Source organism: Equus asinus, chromosome 11, assembly GCF_041296235.1.
Source record: "Equus asinus isolate D_3611 breed Donkey chromosome 11, EquAss-T2T_v2, whole genome shotgun sequence".
Lineage (NCBI taxonomy): Eukaryota > Metazoa > Chordata > Mammalia > Perissodactyla > Equidae > Equus > Equus asinus.
In genome coordinates, this window is record NC_091800.1 from 19,435,385 (window position 1) to 19,452,237 (window position 16,853).

The following is a 16,853-nucleotide window of genomic DNA, read 5'->3' on the forward strand; positions in this document are numbered from 1 at the left end:
TTTGTTTATTCCAGACAATTTCAGAGAAAAAAATATTGCCAAGACTTAAGGGAACAGAAATTTCTACTTTTTGCACACCACTTTCACGTATTAAACAATAACAAATCAAACTAGCCATTTAATGAAGCATGAAGCATGCATGCTTACTTCATGAAGCATTATGAAGAATGCACTTGATATAAAAACTAAATAAGGACAAAACAAGAAAAGATGACCAAAGGCAAATCTAACTTATTAACATAAATACAAATATATTGACTAAAATTTTAGAAAATAAAATATAACAGTGTATTAAAAGTATGTGTCATAACCAAATAGATTATCCTGGGAATATAAGGATGGCTCATTATGGGAAAAAGAATGTAATTGCAATTCACCATAAAAACAAATGAAAAGAATGGTATGGACTGAATGTTTGTGTCCCCTTAAAATTCATACGTTGAAACCCTACACCCCAATGTGATGGCATTAGGAGGTAAGGTCTTTGGGAGATAATTAGGTCAAGAAGGTGGAGCCTTAGTGAATGGAATGAGCATCTTTATAAAAGGAGACACCAGAGCTTTCTCTCTCTGCTCTGCTCTGCACCATGCGAGGGTACAATGAGAAGATGGCTGCCTGCAAACCAAGAAGCAGACTCACCAGACTCCAGATCTGCCATCACCTTGACCTTGGACTTTCAGCCTCCGTAACTGTGATAAACAAACGTTGTTTAAGCCACCCAGTCTATGAAATATTCGTTATAGCAGAAGACAGGGGAAAACGTATGAACACATCGAAGCGTACAAACAGTATTTGAAGAAATTCCACATTTGCCTATGATGCTCACTTTTATTAAATTGGGACTATACACCCTCCTCAATCTAATCAAGGATATTATCAAAAATTCACAACAAACTGCAAAATTATCAGTGAAACTTTCATATATCACATTTGGGTGATGATCAAGAGAGGACCTAGGAAATGCAGAGACAAAATACAACCACCACCAAAAACAATAACCACAAATTACTACTCCTACAAAATAAAAAGTCAAAGTAAAAGAAAGGAAGTACTTAAGATAACTAAGCCTTTGTTATCATTAGTTCTAATAGCTATGATGGTCTACTTGAAAAAGCCAGGAACAATTCTATAAATTATTAGAACTAATAAAGAGTGATGTAGTCTCGTAGGTTACAAGGTTAACATTTTTAAAAACCTTATGGGCATTTTCATACAACAGGAATAACAAAATAAGGAACATGTAGTAAACAAACATCTTGTTTATAAGCACAATATGTAACAGCAGTTGCAGAAGAACAGTTTGGAATTTTTGAAAAATCGTTATTGAAGGACATAAAGTGAGGCCATCTTTTCTCGCCTGGATGGTTTCACTAGTTTCACCCAGCTGATCTCTTTCCTTTTGCAATATATTCTCATCACCGACGGACCAGAAGGATCTTTTTTCAACACAGCTATATCTGTCCAAAACTCACCGTTGCCTTCCTTTTTCATTTGGAATAAAGCCAGAGTCCATAACAGAGTTCTATAGGATCCCAGGTCTGGCCCACACTGTCCCTGGTCCTGAGCTATCCTTCACTCACTCTGCTCCAATCTCTCTGCTATTCCTTGAACACACCAGGAGAGTTTACACTTTAGAGTCTTGACACTCGTGGTTCCCTCTATTTAAAACACCCTTCCCCAAAACACACCTGACTTCTTGGGTCTGCATTCAAATATCCTATTATCATTACTTTCTTACCTAAAATGCTGCTCTCTTCTGTCCTGGTACATTTGATATATCCCCCTTATTCGGTTTTCTATGTCTCCAAAGCACTGTTTGCCACCCAATGTTCTAGATGTTTACTTGTTTGTTGATGGTCTCCTCCCTTTAGATTAAAAATTTCATCAGGACAGTGACTTTGTCTTTCTTTCTTCACCACTGAGTTCCATTCCCAGTACCTAGATGAGTTCCTAAATGGGAAGATGCAGTAATATTTTTTAAATGTTACTTCTCACCAAAATTATCTATATACTTGATGAAACCCTCAAATCGACATTGCTGCAGGGTGTCTCATGAAAGCAAGGAAACTAATTCTAAAGACTAAAGAAGAGTAAAGGCATAAAGTTCCATTTAAAAAAAATAAGCATAAAAGACTTGCCCCACCAATGCATTAGTATGTAGTTATAATAATTAATATAGTATTTTATCAGTGTAGTTTTAATTAAAAGTGGAAAGGATTAGAGAGCCGAGAAACAGCTGCCAGCAGATGAGGGACTCGATGTATGACAGACAGAACATTTTAATTATTGCAGAGGATGAGCCATACAATATATGGTGATAAGATGACTGACTTTCCTTTGAAAAAATATGTAGAAATTTATTTCACACCAAAAATTATACTGGATGAAAGACCTAAATGTGAAAATAAACTTTAAACTGTTGGAATAGAATGAGGGATATATTTACGATCTTGGAGTAGAGAAAGATTCTTTAGATAAGGACCCAAAAATACAAGTCACAAAAGAAAAAGAGTTAATCTTGACTATATCAAAATACATCTACTTCTTTTGCCAAAAATAAAAAGGCATAAACCAAGTGAAAACACAAGTCACAGTCTGGGAAAAGCTATCTGCAACATGTAGTATAGACAAGAATTGATTAACAATCAAGAAAAAAAATGACCTAATACATATAAAAATAATCAAAGGATTTGGAAAGGCAATTCAGAATAAAAGGAAATTCAATAGCTAATATGTAAATTAAAAGATATTTGCATCACTGATAATTGAAGAAATAAAAATCTAAAAAACAGTGAAATGCCATTGCATGCTAATCAGATTGGCACACACAGAAAAATATTTTTAAGACTTTGGTAACTCCACATTTTCTTGAGATTATGGAGAAAAAGGAAATCTGATACATTGCAGGTGGGAGGTGATGAGGTACAACCACTTTGGAACAGTCTGTCAATGTTTAGTATGTTTGAAAATGGCTGCCCATTTGTACCAAAAGACATTTATGGACTATTCATTACAGCAGTTCTTGAAATAAAAAAGTGAGAACAAGTTATGTCTACACATAGGAGAATGGATACAATTAATAACCTATGTCTATATGTGTCCATATGAGTGGCTCACAGGTTACTACCTTCACCAAAGGGGTTACTTTTTTTTTTTTTTTTTGAGAATATTAACCCTGAGCTAACATAGCTGCCAACCCTCCTCTTTTTGCTGAGGAAGATTGGCCCTGAGCTAACATCTGAGCTCATCTTCGTCTATTTTATATGTGGGACGCCTGCCACAGCATGGTATGATAAGCAGTGCATAGGTCCACGCTCAGGATCCCAACCAGGTGAACCCCAGGTTGCTAAAGCAGAGAGCATGAACTTAACCGCTGTGCCACCGTGTGGGCCCCACGATAGGGATTGCTTGGGGATAATGTGAAGCAACTGGGACTGAGAAGACAAAAGCGACATCTATGCCAGTGTTTTAATTTCTTTCATAAAAAATATACAGCAAAATTACAAAATGTTAATAATTCCTGATAGTAGTATATATGCATAGACATACATTTCAATAAGAACAAAATGCAGATGTGTTACTCAAATGACTGAACTTTAGGAAGTAGGATTTTATTCTTATAGGTCCCTAATGGCTTGAATGTATTAATGTATCTATAAAATGACTATCCTTTTCCCCTGGAATAAATTTATATCTGATTTTATATAGCCATATACATGACCTTGGTCTTTTGGTTAACTCTCTTATTCTATTAATTTAGCATATTCCCGCCTCTGTCAAATGACTGGATATACTGTGTTCATTGATTCATAATTGAACTACAAATTACCTTGAGAGAATGAAGGACCATATGCAAATCTCCTATCATTATTGCAGCTGAACAGCTGTTCACTCACAGATGTAAACTATGCATGTGGTGTCTTTTGTATCGCATACAAATTAATGTTGGTTTTGATTATTTTGTTAACTATTTTGTGAATAAAATTGCCAACTATCCATATTCAATATCTGAATCTAAAACTGTGCTATTCCTGAACCGTTTTTTTGGTCACAAAGGGAAATCGGACCAATGCTCACCTCTATGCATGTTGAGTTTTCCCTCCAAGTAGGACATATATTGCTGCCTTTCATTGCTGTCGTCTTGGTGATTCCTTGATAGGAGGGCTCAATTAATTAAAACAAATTTAATGAGCACTAAGTATGACATGCACTGTACAAAGGTTCTGGGAATATAATAGTGAATGAAATCCAGAATCTGCCCTGAAGGAGTTAATAATAGGTTATGGTTACCATAATATCTGCCCTCCTACCTTCTGAGAGGAAAACAGGGCAATTAGTCTAAAACATTATATGCATTTTCTTTTCTGAAACTATGCCCTAGGCATCTCATTAAAATTTAAAGAGAATTTGAGTGAAAATTAAGTTACTAGAAAGATGATGTGATAAAATATACACACATGAATTCCTCTGAGATTAAATATTAAATTAGCCTATATAGAATAAAGAAAATCTTAACAGGATTAAATATTAGAATAACAACAGTGGCTAATGTTCCTATGAAGAAACAAACCAAGACTTATAGACAGAGCCACTTAAGGATTGGAGGTCCCTTAAAGAATTTCCAGAGGGTCATCATCCCAAGTGGTTGATGGACAGTTCTAAGATGTCTATTGATTCTGAAAGAAAAATTTAACTCTGATTATAGCAGAACCCTATGAAAACAACACCTCTACAGACAGTTCCAGGCATTCTCCACCCAAATAGACAGATGGCCTCCCAAGACTGTACATCCGCAAACTTTAGCCCAGAACTTGAGAGAGAGAGAGACAGAAAAACGAATTCAGCTGCAACTAAAGGTACTAATGTCATTAAAATCCCATTTTCTAACGCTTGTTAAAAGGGTTGGCTTAGCTTATCATGTTTAATTCAAATAAATTTGATATGAAAGAGTCATTATGATTTCTATACTTTCTATTAAGATTTTTTTCATTAAATTCAAATAAATTTGTCTGAAATAGACATGATTTTTATTCTTTCCACTAAGATATTTTTTCCTCAAACTATTTGAGTGTGTTCAAATGTATTTTATCATTAACCAAAAAACAAAATATGCATTTTAATATTTCCTTGACAAATGAAGGCTTATTTTGAAGGCATATAAAATGACACAATGCAATCAAAATATCTAATAAAAACCAGAAGTCACTATTACGTTTAATCTTTTAAAAATGCATTCTTTATTTCAAAGCTGCCTTAATACAGTCAGGTAAAGATATTAGGCATTCCCAATGAATTGGCTACAGTGATGAAGACAAATATATAATCTAAGATACAAGTGTCCTAAAAGCAGCCATTGGCTCTCTGACATTTTGATGAGTAAATAGACCAGATAGCTAGGAAAAAAACTGATACTTCACTCCTTTAAGTTATGTGGGGTTGTCAAGGTCAGTAGATGCCTCTTTGCATCATAGCTTCAGATGCAACTTTAAGCAATTAAAGATAAGATTGAAGAAGAAAGAAAAGATGTGAGTTATGAATTTATCTGCAGCAAGTAGTTTGAGTTAAAAAGAGGGCAACTGAAAGAGTCAGCAATCAGGAAAGCGTGTCATTGTTTCCCAATATTTTATTACATTTCCATGAACAGTCCATTTTAAAAATCCTTAAACTATTAACCATTTTTACAAATGAACTGCATTATGCTAACACTTACTCTGCTTTTGGGACACCCATAACAATTAAATGGATTGAGTGCAAAGAAGCAGATGGATTACTTATTATAATCTGCTACTTTGAGACAAATAGGTTTGATATATGCAGCCTAAAAATATGTATTTTATAATTAGTATTACCAATTCTCAGTTTATAGAGGGAATTTGTCCAATTTGTGTATCATTTTTTTCTATATCCTGCTTTGGATTTTAGATTTCAGAGCACATCAACTTCTCATCAAGTTCTCTACTTACTTAGAGTAAGTAAAATCAGAGTGGTTGAATTGTGCTTCCTCAAGAACCATGTAAATAACATTTATGGAATATTAAATATATGTGAGGGCCTTGAGTTCTCTGCCATAAATAGTGAACAATATGTTGGGCATACGTGATTAAAATTGTTGAATACAATGAAACTTTAATTTTTCTTATGAATTAAAACATTAACCTGATCTTTTTACTATGGATAACTGAGGTGTTTCATAGGTATTGATAATTGATTTTATGTACCCTGTATGATACATTTTATATGCCAATATTTTGTTGAAGTATTTTACATGTATGTTCACGAGATATGTTGATCTTTCTTTTCTTGAATGTCTTTATCTGATTTTAACATTAGGGTAATATTGGCCTCATTGAATGAGTTAGGAAGAAAGTCTTCTTTTCTGGAAGACTGTGCAGAATTCTTACCATTTCTTCTTTAAATTGTTGGGAGAATTCACCAGTGAAACCATCTGGGGCATCGCCACTGGTTTTGCCTTCAGTATCGTTGCCCAAGCAGTTTCAATGCAGGCAATTTCACTGCAAACATTTTCACCACGCAACTACTTGGCCATAAGGCAATTTTGCCATAAAAGATAAAAATAACTCGTTGACAGTTTTGGTTTCATTTGGTTACAAATGGGTTTCATGATGAAGCATGAAAAATGGATAACAAAATTAAAAAAACTTTACTGCAAAAAATAAAAATACAAAATGCTTGAATACAAGCCCTTGAATATTTAAATGTGTGTAGGTCCATGAGAATAAGGCACAAAGAACTGATTTTATTTTGTGGATTTTTAGCTAAGCACTGGTCTTCCAAGTCTTTCCTTCCTAGTATTATACATGTTTTGTTGTTATTTCTTTCCTTGTTGATTCATCTCCCTGTCCTGGATTCCGCTTTTTTTTTTTTCACTAAAATGTCTTCCTTCGTTAAGAGAGGTATCAGTCTCATCCAAATACTGAGATGCATATTTGTAACCAAATGAAAAACACATGAACCAAATGAAAACCACATGAAGCAAATGGAAACCATTTATAACCAGATGAAACCAAAACTGTCAATCAACTAGTCATTTTATCTTTTAACACAAAATTGCCTTTACAGCCAATGTGTAATGAAACCCCTTGTGGGGAAACTGTGGCAAAGATTCTTACAGGGAAAATATCTATAACCCACCTGGAGTTGATGCTTTCCATTTTGCAAGATTATTAATTCTTGATCAATTTGTTTAATGGATACAAGCCTATTCAGATGATCTATTTCTCCCATGTGTGAGTTTTGGTAGTTTGTATTATCAAGGAATTGGTCCATTTCAAATAAATTATCAATTTTGTTGTCAAAGAGTTGTTCATAATAATCTTTTATTGTCCTTTTAATGTCTAAGAAATCAGTATTGATGACTCCTCTTTCATTTTCAACATTAGTAATTTGTGTCTTCTCTCTTTTTGGCTTCATTAACCTGGTTAGCAGTTCATCAATTTTATTGATGTTTTCACCTGTTTACTTCATTGATTTTCTTTATTGATTGTCTGCTTTAAATTTCATTGACCTATACTCTAATTATTTTTTCCTTTTGCTTTAGGATTAAATTGTTCTTCTTTCTCTAGTTTCCTAGGTGGAAGCTTAAATTATTGATTAGATCTTTCTTCTTTTATAATATATGTATTTAATGCTATAAATTTCCTTCTAAGTACCGCTTTTGCTACATCCCACAAAATTTGATTGTCGTATATTCATTGTCATTTAGTTCAAAACATTTTTAAAACTTCTCTTGAGACTTTTGCATTGACCAATGTGTTATTTAGAAGTGTGCTGTTTAATCCCCAAATATTGGAAGGTTTTTTCAGCAATTCTTCTGTTTCTATTTTCTGATTTAATTAATTGTTGTCTAAGAACATACTTTGTATGATTTCTATTCTTGCTAAAGTGTGTTATGGCTGACAATATGTTCTATCATGGTGAATATTCCATGTCAGCTTGAAAGAATATGTTTTCTACCACTGTTGGATGAATCATTCTATAAATGTTAATTACATCCAGTTAGCTGATGGTACTGTTCACTTCAACTATATTCTTACCGATTTTCTGCCTGTTGGATGTATCAGTTACTAAGAGTCAGGTTGAAGTCTCTAACTATAAAACAGGGTTTGTCTATTTCTCCTTGCAGTTCTATCAGTTTTGCCTCATGCATTTTATGTTCTGTAGTTAGGTATATACATGTTAAGGGTTTTTTTTCTTACAGAATTGACCCTTTTACCATTATGTAATGCCCTTTTTTATCCCTGATAATTCTCCTTGCCCTGAATTCTGTTTTGTCTGAAATTAATATAACTACTTCAGCTTTCTTTTGATTAGTGTTAACATGACACAGTTTTGTCAATACTTTTACTTTTAACCTGTGTCTTTATATTTAAAGTGAATTTCTTGTATACAACATATAATTGGGTCTTGTTTTTTATCCACTCTCACAATTTCTGCCTTTGAATAAGTTTATTTAGTCTATTCACATTTAAGATGACTATTGATATAGTTGGATTAATAGCTATCATATTTGTAACTGTTGTCTATTTGTTACACTTTTTCTTTACTTCTTTTTTATCATCCCTAGTTTTTCTACTTTCTCTGGTTTAATTAAATGTTTCATATCATGCCATTTTCTCTCCTTCTTAGCATATTAATTATATTTATTTTTTTAAAAATTTAATGGTTTTCCCAGAGTTTTTAATATGTATTTACAAATAATCTACGTCCACTTCAGATAATACTATACCACTCCACAAGGAGTGCTGGTGACTTATAAAAGAGTATTCCCAATTCTTTCCTCCCATCCCTTGTAACATTGCTGTCATTCATTTAAGTTACCCATGAGCTACAATCACCCAATATATTTTTACTAGTATTTATTTGAACAAAGAATTGTTTCTTAGATTAAGAATAAGAAATATAAAAGAATTAACTTATTTTCATTTATTTCTTTTTGATATTCTTTCTTTATATAGGTATTAGTTTTTGACCTATATAACTTCTATTCCCCCTAAAAAACTTTTAACTTTTCTTGCAGGGCAGGTCTACTACAACAAATTCCTTCAGTTTTTTATTAGTCAGAGAAACTTCTCAAGGATAGTTTCACTGCATATAGAATTCTAGATTGTTTTTGTTTTTTTTTTTCTTTCACTACTGTAAATATTTCAATGCACTTTCTTCCTGTTTGTATGGTTTCTGATGAGAAGTCTGCTATAACTTACATTCTTTTCCTCTGTAAGTAAGGTTGCTTTTTTCTCTGTCTACTCTCAAGATTTTCTTTTTGTCTTCGATGTTCTGCAATTTGAATGTGATTTGCCTATGTGGAATTGTTTTCGTATTCATCCTGTTTTCTTATCTGTGCCTTCTGGATTTTTGATTTGACATCTGTAATTAATTTTGGAAGATTCTCAGCTATTATTACTTCAAAGTTCTTTTGTTCTTTTCTTTCTTCTTCTATTAATCATATTATGCATATGTTACACTCTGCAAATTTTGTCCCATAATTGATGGACATTTTCTTCTGATATTTTTGCTATTTTTTTCTCTTTGTATTTCATTTTGGGATGTTTCTATTGAGATATATTCAAACTCACATTTCCTTTCTTAACCGTGTCTGGTCTTTGAATCCAACAAAGGTATTCTTCCCCTCCGCCCCCAAAGGCATTCTTCATTTCTGTTAAAATGTATTTGATTATTAGCATTTCATTTGATTCTTTATTAAAGTATCCATCTCTCTACTTACTTTATCCATCTTTGCTTGCTTTTGCCTACTTTTCATTAGAGCCCTTAACTTATTGATAATAGGATTTTCAGTTCTGTATCTATTAATTCCAAATTTTGTGTCATATCTGAAACTGGCACTGTCTTGCTTTTTCTCTTCAGGTTCATTTTTTACTTATCTTTTGTCATGCTTTTAAAAATTTTTTTGGTGAAGAAGGTTGGCCCTGAGCTAACATCTATTGCCAACCTTCCTCCACTTTGCATGTGGGATGCTGCCACAGCATGGCTTGATGAGTGGTGTGTAGGTCCATGCCTGGGATCTGAACCCACGGACCCTGTGCTACCAAAGCAGAGTGTGCAAACAACCACTACACCACCAGGCTGCCCTCAGTCTTTTGTAATTTATGTTGAAAGCTAGAAATGATGTATTAGGTAATAGAAAATGAGGTAAATAGGCCTTTATTCTCAGGTTTTATGTTAATTTTTCTAGCATTCAAGATGTATTTAATGATTGCTCTAACTGTAAGTCCTAGAGACTTCAGTTCCCCTATTTACTTCTTTTTGACTACTCCATGGTCCTTTGGTCTCCCTAAGAACTCATTCTTAAGTAGAGTCTGTACCTTGCAGCTCTTTCCATTGTAGTCTACCATTATTATACTGGAGCCCTGTTGACCTGGTTGTAAGGTGTGAGGGAAGGAAACCTTATATAATGTAATGATTAAGTTAATACAGTCTTTTCGTCATCCTGTGTCCCCAGACTGTGACCTTCCCATGTGTTTCTTAACCTTTTTGTTTCTCTTCTCAAGTGAGACAGGAAGGCCAAAGGCTACTAAAGTGGAAAATCGCCCTTCCCTCAGGCTGGATAAGAATCTGGCAAGGTCTTTTGCCTTGAAGAATAAGCCTTTGTTGTAGAAAATACAATGTATATTTTGAAATAGTTACTTTTTCCTCCCCCTGCAAGAAACATGAGGGTATTATTCTTGGATCTTCACTATGAGAATCTGGGTGGGTTCTTTGAGGTAACCCCAAGACTATGTCAATAGAAATTCTCATTCTTAGTTCACACTCAGTCTTCAGCCGTTCATCAAAATTGCTCTTTAGGTGTTCCTATCAGGTTATAGCTTCAGCAACATCTGCTCTATATAAGTCAATCTCATTTGTGATTCTCTGTACTCAGCTTTGACTCTCTGTATTTGTTTATCTTTCCAGATTTTGGAGTGACAGTTTGTCCTGTGAACTCAATCCCCTGGTGAGTCCAAGAAAAGTCATTGATTTTCAGTTTGTTCAATTTTTTTCTTGTTATAGTGACAAGGAGATACTTTTCGAACTCTTTATATGTCATAGCTGAAACAAACTAGTTATTTCTTTTGAATAAAAAATGTAACAACCTGATATCATTCTAAAACAGACAATAGTGCAACTAACACCATATAATATAACAAAGGTTCTCTGCACAATTTGAAAAATATAATAAAAGAGAAAAATAAGTCAGGCTTCATTTCTTCATTAAATAATATACACTGATCACTGGAACTTTAATGATGACTAGGACACTGACCCAGCCTTCACATGAAATACTGGCCAGTATGGAAGGTTGACATATTAACAGGTAATTGCCATGAAGTTCCACAACAGAGTGGTATGGCAGCACACAAAAATTACCATTTGTTTTTACTTTAATATTTTACGTAAGTATGTAGTGTATGCAGCTATGTTACTTAATGCTGGTCATGAGGTTGAATCCAGCAGTGCTAGAAAGGGAAAAAGAGAGAAAGGAAGAAAGAAGGAAGGAAGGAAGGACAAAAGCAAGCAAGCAAGAAAGGTGATCCATCATTATACAGTACATTTTTTTTTTACTTTTTGAGACTATTAAACTCATGATGTGTTACCAGCAAGGAGATAGTTAGAATAACATGGATACTCAGAAAAAGATTTCTTGGAGAGGATGATACTTAACTCGGTCATGAAAGGTGATCAAGAATTAAAAGGTAAAAGGGACTGAGAAAATGAATTCCTGGAAAAGTGAGCAGTATAAATTGAAACTAGATCTCAGAGTAGACTTGAGTTGGATTTTGGAAATGTCACAAGATAAGAATAACTGATAGATAATTCATAGAATAGCATTCAGCAGATTTTAAACAGTTGTTGATGAATTGCTTTGAGACAATAATGAAAGCTATGATCCTTCTCCCTGCCTTACAATTTTATGGTGTATGTTAACTCACTGAAGCCAGTCTAGATCATATTAGGTGATGTATGGGTACAGTGAATGAGGCCAAGGAGAAAGGCCAATTTTAAGAAGACAGTAAAGGAAGAGCCCATATAAGGACTGAGAAGAAATGATCCAAGAAAAATAAGGAGACCAGAAAAGATTTCATCATTTACAAGAATAGAGTGTTACAATATAGCCAGTTGACTGTGGCAAATACAGCAAAGAGGTCCAGAAGGACAGTGATTGAAAAGTGCTTATTGGGTCTGAGATTACTGAAGCCATGTATGACCTTTACCAATGCAGTTAAGCTGGAATATTGAATATTCGTAGTAGATTTCTATGGATTATAGAGTGAGTGGGAAATGAGGAAGTGGGGACTGTGAGCAGGAGAATTTAGGCTTAGCCTAAGAGGAGAGGAGAGAATAAATAGGATGTATATGAGGTCATAAGATCTAAGGAGGGATTGTTATTTTAAAATGGAAAAACTTGACCTTGTTTATAAGATGGGGGGAGGTGAATGGAAAGGAAAATGCTGAAATGCGGGAAAATGCAAAAATGAGGAAAAAAGTGTATAACTGATGAAGTCCCAAATACTACAGGAAAGGAATGTATCAAGGCTGCAGATGCCCTAGATAAACGTGGACGGGAGGAGTGACAATTCAAAGGCTAATCTGACAGCTCTAAGGGAAAAGGGATTATGTCTCATTTATTTGCCATTATGTTTTTACTTGAGGAAATTTTTGTTCCTTTCAATCAAATAACCATCTGCCGAGGCCTTAAGTAATCATCAGAAAGAAAAAGATTTACAGGCAATGTTGTTTGCTAGAGTTTTATTTATAATAGAGGATAAATGAAAGCTCTCTAAATGTCTAAAAATAGAAAAATGACAAGTAAATAATACTACGTCTAAATTATTTGCCCATTAAAATCACATTATCCATTATGCCTGTGACACACAAGATGCTCAGTAAATATTTGTTGAATAAATACACAATCATCTGGATAGAGTAGCTTAATGTAAGCCCATTTCTACCTGCTCTTATTTTATTGAGAGATGGATTCTCAACCTTTGTGAAATTCCATGTTAAACCATAAAACTTCTGGTTTGTTCCTGTGAGCTTGGGTAAAGAAGACGTTTCAGGGCAACTCTTTTCCACTATGTGTCTTCTTTCTGTATTGCTCTAAAATAGACATTGCTATCAGCTAGATTCTCTAGTTTGATGAATAACACTGAAACACTATCATATACCATGCACTGCAGTCAAAGATCATCCTTACTCACCAGTCTGATTTTGGAGGATAGGTATGTATAGATCATTTTCTTAAACCATCACTCACCACGTGCCCCTTTATGCTCTCTCTAATATTGCAGGGACGGGAGCCTGAGAACACCATTTACATTACTCTTAACAAGCACATGCAGGAGATCGGGAAGGCAGAAGAGAAGCAGAAACCACTATCTCTTTCAGTAATGACAGACTAAAGCTTGCTCCTACCTGGCCTGAGATTTTTCAGCAGCTTCCACTGAATGGTGGTGCACACAGCTGTGACCATTCAGCATTTCCTTCAGATCTGTACCTGGCAACATGGCAACTTCCTGATTCCTTGAAAGTTGGTCAAAACTAGGACTTATTGTTGGCCTTGCCTATGTGTTACAACTCTGGTTCTTTTAAAAGCTTTGAAACCACCTGTAATAAATCTCTTATTGCTTGAAACACCCAGAGTGGATTCTCTTTTCCAGATCAAACACTAACTGATAAAATTACCCTCAAGTTGGAAGGAAGAGGCTGAAATATAAACTCTGTGGCTTAGTTGGACTGTGCTCTCTCCTACTGCTCTTGGCTTGTTTACCTTCACTGCTGGATATCTTCCTTGTTCTGTATTCTACATTCTCTCATTTTCTGCAGGTAGTGTTATTACAACTATGTTGAATAGATTATGGTAGGTTTTAATGCAAACGACTTATCATTTGGAGATTATAAGAAACTAAATAAATTAGATCCAGAAGTCTTTTTTTCTGAAAACCCATTTGTTCTATTTGGGAAATCACTGGGTTGACTAGATGTTTTCCTATCACTGATTTAATGTTCTAATCAAAGTTATTCATTCTGAGTTTATATTATGCTGCATTACTGAGCAAAATGACAAGCCTTCTGGTAAAGCTGTCGCTTCAAAATGATGCCTTCTGTGGTGGTTTAGTAGGAAATTGGTGGTGAATTTCAAAGTAATAACAGGGTTTTGAAAATTAAAGAAACAATTAATAAATACACATGTGCTCCATGTCTCTCACTGTCCAATTCATCCTATATATTGGTGTCAGAATATTTCTTTATAAAAATCTTTCCGATTATGGCATCACTATGCTCAAGTCTTTCCAAGTCTTACTATGAATACAGACGAAATACAGACTCTAAACCACAGCGTGTAAGTTATTCTATGATGTATGCCTTCTGCAGATCTTCCTCAACTTACGATGAGGATACATCCCAATAAACCCATTGTAACTTGAAATTATCATGAGTTGAAAATGCATTTAATACACCTAACCTACCAAACATCATAGCTTAGCCTAGCCTACCTTAAACATGCTCAGAACGCTTACACTAGCCTACAACTGGGCAAAATCATCTAACACAAAGCCTATTTTATAATAAAGTGTTGAATATCTCATGTAATTTATTGAATACTGTACCAAAGGTGAAAAACAGAGTGGCCATATGGAAACAGAATGGTTGTAAGTGTATCGGTTGTTTACCCTTGTGGTCACCTGGCTGACTGGGAGGTGCGGCTCACTGCCACTGCCAGCATCAGGAAAGAGGATCAAACCACATATTGCCAGCCTGGAAAAGATCAAAATTCAAAATTCAAAGTACAGTTTCTACTGAATGGCTATTGCTTTCACACCATTGTAAAGTCAAAAAATCATTAATTCTAACCATCATAAGTCAGAGACCTTCTGTATTTGTTTTTCCAAGCATCTTAACCATCGAAGAAGACTGGACCATTGGCCATATACAAGACCATGACAAATCTTAGTTGCTAGCTCATGTTCTTCCCTTTCGTCTGTCCTTGTCAAACTCTCCCCCAGTCTTTAAGTCTCAGACCAAACATCGTTTCTCCATAAATAGCTCTTGATTACATCAACTCTCTTTAAATTCTCAGGACTTTTTCTTTATTACTCTTTTAGGTTTGAAGCAATGCAGAGTAGTGAGAAAGGCAGTTGAAACCCACAGACTAGAATCCAGCAGGATGGCCAACATTAATGATATAGATTTTGAACTTACTACACAGAAGTGATAAATGAAAAGTACTAGATAGAGGTGATTACGGTTTGGTAAACAAGCATTTTAGCTGGCATATTTAAATGAATGTTATCCTAGTCTAAATTTGGGACTGCAAAATAGAAGATGTTAGGCTTAAAATATATAATAAAAAACCAACCCAATCACTCAGTAAAAGTGGTTCAGTTCACTAAACTTTGATCTTGTTACCTTTTGTGATAATTGCTTATTAAAAAGACTCCCTGTTCTGTGCTTGGTAAACCCTTGTTTCAAAGTTGGGTTAACTTTCTTTACTTTTTTTGGAGGTAATTTAAGCATACTGAAAATGATTCTCTTCATATTTTCACGGTATTTTCTTACTTATTCATCCGTGCATTTATTCCCTCAACTTTTTAGTACATGTAACATGCAGAACTTAGTAGCAGGAATTGGAAGTGGGAAAAGACTGGTGAGCTTGAGAACAACAGCTGCTCTGATTGACTGGACCCTGGGTTTTCTGAAGAGAAATAGTGGGAGAAAGAATTTCCAAGGCCAAATGAAATCGGGTCATGGAGGATGTCAGGTAATTATGCAAAAGATTCTGATTTATTCAGTGAGCAAAGGGAAACTAATAAACTTTGGGTCAGGGAAATAAGAAGATCGGGGATATGATTTAGAAAAAAGTGTGATTAATAGAAGCAAGAGATTGGCATCTAGGGAAATATTTAGGCAACTATCACAATCATCTGTGTGATGGAGTGATAACATAGTGGAAAGAGAAACAGAGAGAGGTTTTTGAAGCCAGGTGTTCTAGAAGTATAACTTGGAAACTGCTTGGATTCATGGGGCATAAGCAAGATCAGCTGTAAAATTTGCAGAACCCCAGTGCAAATGAATGATGTTTAAAATGTGGAGGCCCTTCGTCAAAAGGCAGGAAGAAATTACTATTAAAAGTACTATAATAGAAAGCTTTTTCCTTAAAAATATTTCATTACTTATAAAATATAAGAGGAGGAATTGAGATACATGAGTAAAAACATAAACTTCAAAATTGTACGACATTAATATTTTGGTCTCATAATGTTATAATATAATAAGTAATAATATGTTAAATATGTGATGTATTCATCAGGCATAAGGTTTTTCTGACTCATTTTTTTGCAGTCATTTACTAGATCATCAAACTTTATGCTTTTGGTATACAATACTTTATACTTTATTTTCAATTTATACAAAAATACACTGGAACACATAGAAGCCAGGTATTTTCTTCCCGCTTCTCTTGGAATGCTCATTCTCCAGACGTCTGAAGGGACATTACCCCAGGGAAAACACTTTCATGCTGTAAGAAGCCCCAAGGACATGGAGAGTGGAAGTGTAGGTGCTCCAGGCTGTGCCCCAAGTAAGCCCAGCCTTTTGGCATCTCAGCCCAGGCATTGCACCTGTGAGTGAAGGAGCCTACAGTGATTTCAGCCTCAATCCATTAATGAAGTCACCCTCAGCCTTCAAGTGTTCCCAGCTGAGGGTCCAGACATCCTAGTACAGAGACACTTCAGCCATCCCCACTGTGCCTTGTTTGAATTCTTAAACGTTAAAATCCATAAGCGTAGTAAAATATATGTCTTCCACCACTAAGTTTAAGATTGGTTTGTAACACAGAA

General features: G+C 34.7%; 1 long non-coding RNA gene across 2 annotated transcripts in view; it reads left to right on the forward strand.

Annotated features, from left to right (window-relative positions):
* Positions 1–14,211, forward strand: part of LOC123288713 (uncharacterized) — a 74,974-nt gene extending 60,763 nt beyond the window's left edge. For both annotated transcript variants that reach the window (XR_006532222.2, XR_011506865.1), the window contains 2 exons: positions 10,930–10,969; positions 13,305–14,211. This is a non-coding gene — a long non-coding RNA (uncharacterized lncRNA). The remainder of the gene's footprint in view (positions 1–10,929; positions 10,970–13,304) is intronic.
* Positions 14,212–16,853: the final 2,642 nt, after the last annotated feature.